Consider the following 14644-nt stretch of genomic DNA (forward strand, 5'->3'; position numbering starts at 1 on the left):
ATCACTATATTTCTGTGTCCAGCAGTTGCTACATCTGCAATCTCCAGCACAATAGAAAATAATGAGGACCAAAGGGAGTGTTATTTGGAGGTAGCGTGGATTACATTTCTCATCTCTGCCATGCAGCCAGTTTCCAGCATCCATTGTATTTATCACTGTGGCATTATTGAAAGGCCCCTAATGCTGACCTCACCTGTAAAATCATTAAACAGCCCTTTTTGTGCTGCTTTTTTTGTCCTCCAGCCATTGCTGATAGAGATTTGTCATTAAACTGTTTCCCTAAAGTCCTGACTCTGATGTTTCTGGCAGTGAAACATTCCTTGTTTAAACATAACAACGGGTACAATTTATACTGGATTTGCTGCTCCATTGATCTCATTACAAACATTAAATAAAAAGCATCTGTGGACTTTGTGTCGTGTGTCAACTAAATAGGCAGTTTCCTGGTAAAGGAACCCTGATCAGTTGCAAATATGGTAACTGTGATTGCTGGTTAGTTATTTCACTGAGCTTTTTTTCATTTGCTTTTATAATGCAGGACAAAACAGCAACTAATTTCAAAGTCCAAGTTTACACTTAAAATGTAAGTAGGGATTACACAGAGTGGTTTGGGCCCAGACCCATGCACCTACATATAGTGCAACCTTGCGGCCCTGTTGGAGGTGACTTGCAGGATTGTGCACATGCATCTGTGCGCGCTTCCATGCACAAGTGCATACACTTTACTTGTCATCAGGCAGCCTACTAAAATTCTTTATTTTGCTTTTGTTTTTCAAAACCCTATCAGACACCTGGATTGCTTTTGGAGCCCCACATTGTAGTTTTGACCTTGCTTCTTGGATTACCCTCTTTTATTGTTTGATTGGACATTAATCACCTGATTATGACCTCTGCTTATATCTGGACCTGCTTCTGCCTTACGCTGGGCCTGCCAGCATGTTACCAGCCTTGGCCTATTACCTGACATGCTTTTGATTATTGTGTATTTCTGTCGCCAGCACGATTCTACTCCCCGACCCTCAATGAATAACAATTTGTTTCAAGGGTTCCACTGGAGTAAAAATATGAAAAAAATCTACCATAAATCTACCGTTCATGTGAAGCTCAAGCCCCGAGCCTTCACTGTTGCTGCTGGCTGAGCAGGATTCCTCCTTTAGATGTCCCCGCCGTTGTGTTCATGGTGTGGAATCTTCCAATTGGGTGGCTTTTGAATAAAAAGTAGGACACAACAGTTATGACATCAACAAGACATCAGCTTTTCCCAACATCAAGAAGGTGGCGGCATTATCTGTGGACCTAAACAGTGGATGTAGCTGAAAAAATGGGACTAGGTCTTCACTTCTTTGACCCAATTACTTATTATTGCTATTTTTATCCTGAGCTACAGAACTTTGTGAACATTGGGTTTTTTATGGGGCAGCTTATGCATAGACAAGAAACCAAGAGGAGGGCATGGATCTACATCTAATATCTAAAGTATATATTTTTTAATTTTTTAAGTGAAGCATTCAGTTAGGTATTGAAATCTAAATAAAAGAACATTTTGTAGTCACTTATTTTAGCAGCCATCCCATGGTCTTGAGCTTAGAAGTCACCATTTCTCCCTTTGGCATCAAGTACTAAACTGAGCAAACTCCTAAAAAGAAGGTAAATATGATAAAGGGGACGATAAAGGATGACCTTTTTTCTTTAGGATTTTAATATAATGTATTGTGTTTTAAGTAATGTTATTTTTTTTATAACTAATTTATACTTTATAACTAATTATACTGATGTACAATAGAGAAAACGTAGCTTATGTTGTTAACTTCATGCATGCTATGTAAGGCTGGGTCTACACGGACTATTTCCCCAGGGTTTAACTTGAGGCTTTAAAAGCCCATGTTTGAAATTCCCATGCTTTCCAATGGGCTCATTTACACCGGGGGCGTTTCCTTGAGGCACTTTTTTTATAGATAACGCTCCTTTAAATTTTTGACGCAATTATGTTTTCAAGCATTTATAAATGTAAGTAAATGCCCCTATCAAAATCAATGGACAAGTTTACCAGCGTTCATAAATGCTTAAAAAAATAATCACAGTAAAACACGGTATAAAGGCAAGTTTTAAAATGCCTGAATTTCAAACATGGGCTTTTAAAGCCTTGGGTCAAATGCTGGGGAAAGACCCAGCCTTATACTGTATGTATGTGTAACACTTACAGACATTTGTTGGCTCTCCTCTTTGACAAAGCCTTTGTCTGCTTCTCTCTCTAAAGTTATATTATTGCAGTCTGATCACTAAATAAGAGGGAAAGATGAGGAAATGTCTCCTCCTTCCTGCAGCAGCAACCCAACAGTAACAGCACCAGAGATAGTTACTGTGGCAGAACAGAACATTGATTGCACATTGCTTGCAGAAAGAAACATCCACTGCTCCAGGACCTTGCACTTCTGTAGAACTGCCACTGAAGAGTCACATTTGCTCTTTCCTTTTTAAGATATATATATATATATATATATATATATATATATATATATATATATATATCGTAATCCGTACGTTTGGTGATTGGTTGTCAGAAATGTTGTTGTCAGAAATTACGGTATAGATCCACTTTATCCTCCAAGATGGGGTCAAAATACAGGAAGGTTTTTTATTTTCAACAAGGACAAGGATGGAGTAGGCGGTTCAGGAATGGGTTGTTTTGGGGTCTATATCAAGTTCAATTTTTCTGTCAGGCCTAAATAGTGATTTGCTCCCATTTTCAGATATTGGAAGGAAAATCCTAAATTCTTACATTCATGCCAAAGGTCATAAACCTATGCGATAAAACATACAGAGCATCCCACAGCCAACTCAGGTAATGTACACCTGTCACATACCAAAATCAACAGATATTTGGAAAAAGGACAGAAAAAGGAACTTTAACGGCAGTATATGGGTATATATATCCAAATAGGTTACAATTATATTTCTGTGCAATACCAATATTTTTGTAAAAAAAACTTTTAATATAAACAATTAAAACCATTTGATTACAAAACAGGACATGCAGTACATATGTGCATGAAACATCTACGCGTTTCGTGGATCCGGTCCACTTCTTCAGGTGGAGTTAAATCTATAATTCAAAAGTATTATTTCACAGTTACATACAAAAATATTTTAATCCGAAAAACACAATTTTTTACACAAAAATACAACATGTAAATATCTTACTCACATATGAGAAGTCTCCCTTCACATAGATAGGCAGGAAGGCAAGAAGAGAGGGATACCGGAGGAAGCAGATACCATCATCAACCATAAAGTTTTTCAGTGATAATGCTAATAAGGTTGAGCAATTCGTTGATCTCTATTGATGAGTCTGCGTGCGTAAGGAAAGCCAAAATTGCATTCTTTTACTAAATGTGTCCTCAAAATGTCAAAAAAGTTCACCTCAAACAATAATACATACAACCTTTACTCCAGATTAAATCAAATTCTACAGCCAACATTTATATCGGTGATAAACCTCATAGTACAGTGCTCATTGGACATCAAGCAAAGTCTCTAATACTGCCTCAATTCCATGCAAGTGATTACTAATCATGTGCATATGATGTAATTAAAGTTTAATCCTTAAAGTGTATCAGGCCTGTACACCTCCTACAGACTTTTTTACGTTGATAGCTACTAATATATCTAAAACCACAACTAAAAATATATGCCACCACCTTACTTGTACTTACCCAATAAGGTCATAAATCTTCCTAATTATACTAGAAATTAGGACTATCTGTGACCTGACCGCCGTATTTCCCCCACACCTCGTTCTGCCTGACACCTCAAATAACCAAAAACTGGATAAGCATGCTACTTCTTTGTGAAGATTTTGTGCATATTTATTCAAAATGGCCACCAGAGTGAATTTTGTATTACTATGACCCACAGAACTATTGATGTTTGTGCAGCTGCTGAACTGCGGGAAATTAAAGCACTTTTTTTTGGATACAGATTGCTTTAATAAGTTTGTTCTTCCACTAAGGATCTTTGGAGGAAGGGCATGCTATAGATGGAAATATGTTTTTAATTTCACCGTTTCGTATTCAATAACCGTGGTCAAATATTCTGCTGTGATTTGTGCTGGTCTGGAAGGACGCCAGTATATTTTGCATTTTGCTTTGAGATATAAAATAAGAAATGGAAACAGGCTTCTTCTCACTGTGAAGAGATCTCTCTCCCGAATATCCAGTACAAGGGACAGATTGTGTTTATAACTCCGCACCTGACCATATTGCACTTGGACACATAGAAGCATCCACTTCAGCTGTGTGGGTTGTGCCTGCTAATATCACTTCCCACACATCCAAGAAAAAGGTGCAATCTCCTGTAATGCTGCCTTCACTCACAGAATTATTGCTTTCAAGTAAACTGAATATGACACAAGTATAAAGGCTGTCATTGCTGTGCTACTTCTAAAAATGCTTTGTATGCTGGTTTTATAGTAATACATTGTAAAAATATAATTGACTGTACATCTCTCTCTGCAATGCATCTTTTCACGTTTTATCCCTTTAAAGACACTGGAAGTATCATCAGAAATGTACTCAGCCCCCAAAGGTTGCTCAGTTGATCTGCATTTGCAAGATAAGAACTGGGTGGGCTAATCGGTCTCCTTGGTATAACACAGTAGGTGTGCACAGGACAACTCCACATTTCTGACAAGGTTGACAGGTACTTATTTTCACTTGTGTAATGAATATAACAAAACACTTTCAATAGTAAAATACAAGGTGACCTGTAATTGGCCCAATAAAAGAGGTGCACCAGCTAATAAGAAGCCATAGGTACCATCCACCAGTTGACCTGTACTCCTTTCCTTGGATAGTCTGTGTACAGACTGAGCACAGAGACAGTAGGTCTCAATCTCAAAGATGGGAGAAGATAGACTATCATGAGAGAACCTGGGTGATATAGCAAACCTGGAATGGATTTCCTATTTGCTGTTGGATTTAATTTGCTAATAGTTGGCAAATGGTTTTAATCCTGGACCAAATCCACTCCATCTAGTAATGGAGAGGTTTAATAAATCTGGCCCTGTGTGTGGATGATTTAATGCAACACCAGTAGTGGTTATTTTTTATTATGGTACTATTACAAAAATATTTTGTTGGTGCCTGATCTTGACTGTTTAGATATGGACAAATAAGTGGGAGTGTCAATCACTCTGTCTATTGTTATCCATAGATGACACTAATTAGCATTAAAATATGAACACTTCAACAGTGCCCATCCATATGAGCTCTACTATGCAACAGGCTGACCAGGTCAAATTCAGCTACTAAAACTGTATGTATTTAAAAAACAAAAGACAAATGTTAATTATGTCCTAAGGAATACCTAACTGCATAAAGTTGTAGCTGTTACATCCGCTTGAAGTTGAAAATTCAAGTTTATTGTTATTAGTTATGCAGTCAGGCTGTGCAACAAGTATCGTATTTTTGGAATTTGCTTGGTATATGCTTTATACTGTAAAAGCTGACCGGTGTCAGTAGCACATTGGAGAGTTTGAACACTGCACCAGGTCTCCAGTGACACGACCCCCCAAACAATTCTCCAATCAAGATCTTTGCTCAGGGAGCACAAGCATCACCTATTGGAGCACAGTACTTTAGGAGTGTCAGACTGTTGGTGCTACAGAGCATGTGGTTTGAGTGGGAGCGGGAGTCTGGCTTTCTAGAATGATGGCGGCATGGGGCAATTTTTAAAGAATAAAGTGTATACACTTCAAACGACAAAACAAAAAAAAAATCAATTCAAATTAACAAAAGAAACTCTCTTTATATGAATATATTATTATAAAAAAATAGTTATGCAGCCTGACTGACCTGATGCTTCCATTGGGCTTTTAGTTACTATGATTTTGAAAATCCTCAGTCCGTAGCGAGTTCGCAGTCCTAATGCACTGAGCCGGCCAACGCCGTTCTAAAACAATAATGAGGCTTTTTAATACAAATGAAAAAGCAGGACGGTGCCAGGAAAACGACTGAGCCGTATCAGGGTACATTCACTATCAGTGTTCTACATTCTGGCCAAATGACATTTAGCATTTTGAGAGATAACTGCCCGGCACTACTTGGCAGATAACGGAATAGATGTACATCTGAAATGGCTGTTTTTATCAGCTGTTAAAGAAATGAGACATTAATCTCACATTTGTAATCTGGAACATGCTTGAAAATAAGTTCTAGAGAATACCGTTGAGTATTACTTTTCATTTTGGCAAGCTGTTGGCTTTTATGGTAAGTCAAGTGCAGCCAAGCTTCAAAAGGAAGTACAATGTATTTTCACAAAGAGCATATTTTTGTAGCTATAGCATTTATTTTACAATTTCCCTGTTCTGCTCTACATATTAGGGGAGGAAGGGGGGAGGAAGGGCCTAGAAATAGCCCTCTTGCATTTACCAAAACAGTTTAAGCTATTCACTTGGTAATGTGTATTACCCCTGGCAAGGAATAATAAAGTTAGTGAATGTGGTGAAAATTCACACAACAAAGAATACCAAATCATGTGTCAGGAAATGTAAAATAACAGAATATTTGCCTACACATGATTGGATATTTAAGGTTAGCAGAGCTTCACCTCATTCACTAAGCTAAGAGAAATATTGCTTGGAAGGGAAATTTGTCTGTCAAATTTGTTTGCTTGCAAACTGTAAATTTGGTCAGAGAACTTGGAAGAAGATAAACTATGCATGCTCAAAGTATTTTCATCTTGTTTTTTGGGCATGCGTAGCTCTGGTTATAAAGTAGCTAAGTTATGTGCGTTTGTTTAGACTAGGATCATGTCATCAGTCTTCCGCAGGCAGTGAAGGAATTTCCTCAGTCTCATCTTCCCCAGTAATAAAATTGCCATTTGTGTCAGACATATGCAGACAAGATCAGGATGGCACGAAGATTTTTCAGAATTGTGTCATACCTAAACTTTGATCTCAGCTGCTAACAGTAATGAGCTGTAACATTCGTGGTTATACATTTGCTCACTAAGCAAACCACAATTGAACCGCGTCTCATCTGAGCTATTTGCTTAGTTCATTAGGTTAACAGTTTGTGAATGTGCTCCAGGCTTATTCTCTAGGTAATGGTTTATGAAGTTCCATGTACCTCTACCAATGCTGAGTCTTTGGCCACAAAGACCACGATCATCTAGTAGGGTAAAACATGGGGTCTCACATAGCATAGTTCCCAACTGTCTTTCATTTGGAGGGACTATGTCTTCCATACCAAATCCCCCAGTCCACAATTTGTTTCACCTAAAATAGAGATGCCAGTCAGGAGAGCTGTTTTCCAATTTGTGTTCCAGGTGAAACCTGAAACTGGTAGAAGTGATAGACTAAAGAGGAGACTCGGCATTGTCGAAACAAGACAACCAAATTTTTTTTATTTACATGTTAGCTGGTTTGGAGCAGTGGTCCCCAACTTTTTGCAGCTCACAGACCACTGAATTTATGAATTCCATACCGGGCATGAGCGGTCTGGTGTCCTGTGTCACTTAAAGGGGAAGAAACTTCTCCCTGAGTAAAGTTATAATGCCATAACCCGCCCACTATCAAATTGAAGGTCTGAGCCTGCGATGCATATGGTAGATGTGGCCCTCAGCTCTGGTCCTTGTCCTGATCGCGCTGGTGGGTACACCAGCCAGAGCAGGGGGCCACCTCTGGTACCTGTGCTTTTGTGACCCTCCTGCTTTAGAGAACCGTTAACACCCATACAAATTTTGTTTTTTTCTGTTTTCTATTCAAAAAATTTCCTTTTACTTCCTGCTGTGGAAAAAAATGGGAAGTGAGGGGAAATCTCCCTTAAGTAAGGGCAAATCCCTTTTTGGACAGTTTTCACTACAGCAGATTTCCTCTCCATCCTGTTCCAGTGACAACTGCAAGAATTTTCATCAATTCTAGATGTGGCAGCATTCACCAGGAAAATATATAAACCTCTATAAAGTTGACACTGAGAGCAAAACCTGACAGAGTTTTAATATTTCAGCTCACAATTCAAAGCCCCCAATTTTTTTTCATCTTCTATCCATCTACTTTATGTTATCCATTTCGTGCTGGGTAAGGAAGCTTGTGACATACCTGATGTTCACCAAATTACCAGATTATGTCATCCATGATTGCCGACATCAGTCCTGAAAGAAAAGGTCTCCAACAATCACAAACCTCTCTGAATAGAAAATCAGGGGGTATCTTTTCAATGTGAGGAAAAGCCCCTGGATTACCTGGAACAAGAGTTGCCCTTGAAACTGTCCCAATTTGTCACTTTTTGGTGGCAAATAAAGAGGCTTTTGTTTAGCCATTTATTTCATTACCTTCACCAAGTGGTCCTGCCAGTAACAATTTTCACATTCTAGAAATAGATTTAGAACTACTTCCTCACCGCCAGCGATGTCCGGGTATGGGCCCGATGCTCCAGCGCCATCCGATTTCAGGTTTAGTTGATTCAGCAGGTGAGTTGTTACACACTGCTTAGTCGGTTCCGACTTCCATGACCACCTCCCTGCTGTCTATATCAACCAATACCGTTTCTGTGGTCTGATAAATATCAGCATCAGGCGCTTTAACACGGCGTTCGGTTCATCCCGCAGCGCCAGTTCTGCATACCAAAAGTGGCCCACTGGGCGCTCGCATTCCATGCCTGGCTCAAGGCCAGCGAGCCAGGCTTCTCATCCATTTAAAGTTTAGGAATAGGTTGAGATTGTTTCAGCCCCAAGACTGAGAGATGTATTTTCAGCTCCTTAACATGGTGGTGTGTTTTGTACTTCATAGATGTAGGATCGGCAAGGCTGATACCATTGCTTGAGATAACATTGAAGAATGCACAGAAAGGTTTCTGAATTTATGGCAAGAACAATATATTTTCTTTAACACTTAACCAATATTCCAAGATGCTTTGAATGGTATATATAGCAGACAAAAAATGGAGTACTAGAAATCTATTGTTCTTTCTTTCATACGTATAACCTCTTTGTTTTGCAAAACACTTGTTTAGGATGAAATAAACATGTATCCATTTCCTTCTGTTCTTTTCTGTGTCAGTAAAATGTAAATTATATTAAAAATGCTGCACTTAGTATTTTAACCGCTGTGAAAGATAACAGGTAACAGACTCATAACTGTGTGTCTGGGTCCATCCATTCCTTCCTAACAAATCATGATAAAAGTGACAAGAACACATGCCGGCTTAGCAAGTGCGTATTTATGAGAGTATGATGCAAGAACATGATGTTCTCCGGCAATTATATTGCTGTAGAACCATATTGGAACATTTATAATGCAGCTCTTTGTATTCTTTCAAATTGACATAAACTCCACAACCAGCCTATTTGATTACCGGTGTCCTGGTCATGGCAAAGGTGCTGATTGCAAGGTCTGATTGGAAGGTCATTTGTTGTAATAGTCAAGAGGTGCTATAGTGTCATGACTGATGGTACATGAGCAGTTACCTCCTTAGTTACAAAAGTCTAGATTGGCCAGATAGAGGGCTACCAAGAATCAGAACCACATATGACTCCTTAGAGAAACATATCAACCAGCAGCAAGTTGGAGGGCTGGACTATTGGGGGTCATCCATGACCATTCCTACTTTGCCCATTAAAGGAACAGGTTTTCTTTATAGACCTTCCCTGCTGCCCAATTCATTTAGTGCAGCCCCAGGAATGGATCCCTGTGAAAGGTGCATGTTGGTGGGTGTCAAAGTATACACAAACTATTATGAACTTTTATCCCTTACCTGACAGTGCTCAAAACTGGCTAGTAGTACTACATCATTACAGGTAGAGAAGAAGGTTGCAAATGCTCCTATTGCCAAGCTGTCAAGCAGCATTGCAAAAGAGGAGGTCATATCAAGAAAGCTAATGTAATGCGCCTGGGCACACAAACCACAACCAACTCCAGATATCCTTGAATAAGGTTTATTCAAAACAGCACAGCACAGCAAGGGTTAATTTCAATCAAGCAAGGTATGGAAGGATAAGGCAAATGCAGGTCAGTAACAATCCGAGGTCAGGGCTGGCAGCAGGCAGAATGGTCAATAACAATCCGAGGTCAGGGCTGGCAGAGTTCAATCAGAGTTAGTTTCAGACCAGGTCACTGAGGAGATGACAAGCAGATAAAGTTTAACATACACAAAGACACACCCAAGCACACTGTGTTAACAGAGGCTATAGCGGGCAATGGGGTGATGGACAGGCTCTCCTTAAATAGCCAGGATGACCAATCACCTTGCGCCACCTGGCACTGTCTGATAGGAGACTGAGTAAATCCCCTGCAGCTGATTGGCCGGGAATTCAAACTAACTCTGTCCCGCCCTAGGGCGAGGCAGCCGAGTGCCACGCCCTCGGGGGGTACAAGAGGGACGCATGGTGACACGCGCACCTCTTCCCACAGTACCCCTAGGACGTGCACTACTTTGCACTTGCAAAGGTGTGCTGGGAGCAGGAACCACATCCAAAGGGATGCAAGGGCTGCTGCCTGGCTGAACAGTACTTTGGCCAGGGCGGATCCCTCTGCCTGTAGAGACAGACAAGCTGTGAGCAGAGGAGCAGCCTCGGCCATGCTGCCTGCTACTGTGGCGTCCCCCTCTGTGGCTGGGAACCCCAGGGACACCGCAGGCTCACAGGGCGGGTAAGTTCCTTACAGCTAATCTCTATAGCGATCTATATAGCCCCAACATATTACGCAGAGCTGTACATTAAACAGGGGTTGCAAATGACAGACGAATACAGTGACATAGGAGGAGAGGACCATGCCCTGAAGAGTTTACAATCTGGGAGGTGGAAAAAAATGCATCCGTGAAGGACCTGGAAAATCGGCTTTATTCTTACCCATCCAGTTGCTAGTTTCCCTGATGTTCTCTCTATTAAGAGCTACAACATTCATATCCCGCACCTCTGGGAATGCCAGGTGCCTGTGCTGTGTCACCATGCACAATAGTGATATAGAGACAATGCCTCCCAAAAAAACTTAAATCAATGTGGAGAGGTCTTAGCTCTTGAACAGAGTAAAGTTTGGAGGAAAAGTATACATTTTTTATCTAAAGCAGGAGGAACGTTTTTTTCAACACTTTATGAGTTTGTTTGTACAGATGGATTTTCAGTTTTGTACCATTTGACGGCTCAAAACCACCAAGCTCTGTAAATACCATGTGAAAAAATGTGAGCAGTTGAAGAGGCTTTTTTTTTTACTCTCTAAGATATACTTTAATAAAAATCAGTTAATGCATAAAAATGCTGGTAAACTACTGAGTAAGTAGTGGGAGAATTAGGAATAAGAGAAAATTATCTGTGCTGCTGCTCTTTTCTGTTACCCTCAATCCACCGGACTGGCCCATAGCAGTATACTGATTTGGTTAAAAGCTCTCCTTCTGCATGCCAATCTTTAGACATGCCTAATGATAGGGCAATACACTATTGTCTGAACTGACATTGCCAGGTATAAACGAAAGCCCCCCAAACACACCCTAACAGAATTCACATAGAACAAGGAAAATCTATATTTTTAGTCATGTGACACTAATTTTCAAATCTCATTGGGCTCTGGAGTTAAAAAAAGCTCATTTTTTAAAAAAAATAAATAATAATTTTATTAGCTACAGTTTGGTAAATCAATCCTACTGCATCCAAAATGATATCAGTGTGTTTTTTTAATTATTTTAAAAACAATTGATTAAAAAAATGTATTCAATGAAATTACCAGTAATAAATGTACCAAAGCCAAGAGGTATGTGAGATTGGGTGATCAAGCTTACAAGGTAAGTAGTGATGTATAGCATTTAAAAAAGGGTACCTAATTTATTGAAATATTGTAATTTTATATTCACAGTTTTGTTTGAATCTGCTGTTTTATTGATAGGGTTTCATACAGCTTTTCAGATTTCCTTGCATATAGCAATTTACTTCTGAGGCTGTGAGCAAAACGAATCCAATTAGATTAGCAGGGGGTTTATTTCTATATGGCTAGGAACTTTTAGGCTATAAAGGGACATCTAAAGGGATTGCAAACTGAATACTAGGTAAACATTTTCAAGGTTATCCAATGTTCATCGACTAGGGTTCGTCTACCTCATCTTGTTTGTGCAAGTCTATTATGATGTTTGGGCTTAAAAAATAACAACCATCAATGTCTATGAATTTGCTTTTTTGTGTGTTTATGTTCAAAGGCAGTTGATATTTTTTATTTTACATTTTTAAACTTTTTAAATTTTTTTATTTCTTTGTAGAGGGCTCATCTAAAATTGAAAGGAGCTTCATTTTCCATTTCACTTTCAATTAATTTCATTTTTTTTTCATTTCGGCAAAATGCTAAAACCTGACGGAAATATTAGAAATAGAAAATATCTCATCTTGACCTATTTCCAGCATTAAAAAAGCCTTTTTTATTGATAAGGCATGGATTGACTATATACTATAATGCAGGTTTTTGAGAATATAAGTATTAATTTTGGGTGATCATATGTTTTTGCTTGTCAGTTTGACATGCCTTTGTGAGATCATTAAGAATTCATTCAAGGTGAATCTGACCAACATTTGACCTGGTTCGTAGGGTTTTGCATTCCTATAGATTTGAATGGGAATGAAAATCTGCATGACTCAAAAATCTGGTTAACACGGTCCTATATTTTAGAAAGGTAGTTGATGCCACAATGACCAAACAAGAACGTTGTCAGAAAGGATAAAACGTGCATATTTGCACTAACCCTTAGAACAAAGACTATCAACCAGGGTTCCTCCAGAGGTCACTGGGGATTTCTTGAACAATGAGCAGTTTGTGCCTCTTAGGTCAGCTTAACTAACACCAATCATCATTATAGTTATCTGAAAAGATGACATTTTTCCCACTGTCCAGCAATGTAAGAGGAATATTTCAAATGACCACCACACTTATGTATACAGTGAGTGTGGATCTTGGTTCCTTAAACCCTGAAAAGTGTGTCAAGGGATACCCAATGTTAAAAAAGTCAAGAAAGTCATCCCTAGAATATCACACAAGCCCTTCAGAAATACACAAGTGCATAGCACTGGAAGCTGCAAGCCTCAGGGTAGTCCAGAGGCAGAAGAACACATTAGTACAGTAACAATTTCAATGTTTACAGCTCAAGTGAGACAATTACAGAATGTTATCCCATCCCCGATTAATGCATTGCTAATGACAGCTGGCACATTAACTGCATCACATTAACTTGTCCCAGAGGTTATAGTATTGTTTACTACATCTGTATCATCAGCATGCTTGTATTTCCACACTTTAATGATATTATTAGTACCAGCAGCCTAATGCATTTGCTCAAAGTATTTAATACAGCCGATTGCTAATTTACATCAGTTCTAAGCAGCAAAGTGTGACTTGTATAGGCAGCTTGGCAATGTAACACTAATTAGTTCCCTCTATTTGGACAGTTAAAGTGGACATAATATGGAAAGCTGCCCCTCGCCGTCACTAAGCAGCTGATTGCAAAAGTACAGTTACTGTCCCATGTGTATTTCATGAGGAAATGTCAGCTGTACCTACACTTCTTTTTCTTTGTAAAAGACTTAAATTTCAGTTTAAATAGGCTTAATTAATTCCAGATACAGAAAAATGGCGTGCAAAGTCTTAATTATTTCTTTAGAAAGCAGCCATACCCAGTGTAAGAAAGCACTGTGTGCTGTGGAGAAGGACCCTGGCTCTCTGCTTGAAGGCAGCGGTAACTCTGCTGGGGTCCAAGACACCCCTGCTAAGTCAACCCTATTAGTCTGAAAAAAGCAAAGCTCATTTTTGTTGCTCATTGTAGAGCTCAGTAAAGCCACATACACACGTGCAATAATAGTCTTTCACAATCCTTTCCAATGACTAGCACTGCACGATGCATGAACGAGTGCTGTACATACAGCACCGTTCTGCTCTATGGAGATCGTTGGAGATGCATTAGGATCGTTAGTCGTGCATCGGTCATGGATCTGCTAGGAAGGTCGTTCGGACAATGGACAACTGGCGCTGTACACACGCCAGATTCTCGCCCGATTTCGGCCCTGGGCCAATTATCGCGAACCGTTGGACATGTGTACGTAGCTTTAGTTATTCATCAAAGGACCAACTGATAGGCAACTAAATTAAATAGTCTATCTGTTTTTCTTATTTTGGTGTACAGTAAAAAAAGTTTTGTTTTCAGACACAGGCAACAATAAAAAATAAAGGTTTTTATCCTTTCTAAAAATAAATGTTCTCTGTCTGCAAACTGGACAATTAGTTATTGCCCCAACTGACAGAATGGCAGGGGTGTAGGGAGCTGCAGTGCTCTGTATTTTGGGACCCCACTTCATATTGATCCAGGGCCCCCTTGTCCAAAACCATCTGTTGACAAATGTTCATTGAGACAATATGTAAACTGACCTGGTTACTGAAAACCACTGCTTGTATGGTTACTTACACAGGATGGTGAATCACTTACACAGGATGTGTATGAAGCTTTAGTGTTTAGATAATTGTGCTGCAACACTGTATTTTTATGTGTGTTAGCAAAACTACAAAAACCAAACGTCATCTAGGCAGTTAATATTCTGTAGAACAAATTCATCAATGGCAGCTTCCATTATCTTTTCACAACAGATCCACTATAATTCTTAGGGGACATCAAGGAAGGGATAA

General features: G+C 39.3%; 1 long non-coding RNA gene across 1 annotated transcript; it reads right to left on the reverse strand.

Moving 5' to 3' along the window:
• Window positions 1-2977: 2977 nt before the first annotated feature.
• Window positions 2978-5994, reverse strand: LOC140342434 (uncharacterized). The gene is made up of 3 exons (XR_011923087.1): window positions 5853-5994; window positions 3206-3349; window positions 2978-3103 (listed from the first exon to the last, which is right to left on the reverse strand). It is a non-coding gene; the product is annotated as an uncharacterized lncRNA (long non-coding RNA).
• Window positions 5995-14644: the final 8650 nt, after the last annotated feature.

Source organism: Pyxicephalus adspersus, chromosome 1, assembly GCF_032062135.1.
Source record: "Pyxicephalus adspersus chromosome 1, UCB_Pads_2.0, whole genome shotgun sequence".
Classification (NCBI taxonomy): Eukaryota; Metazoa; Chordata; class Amphibia; order Anura; family Pyxicephalidae; genus Pyxicephalus; species Pyxicephalus adspersus.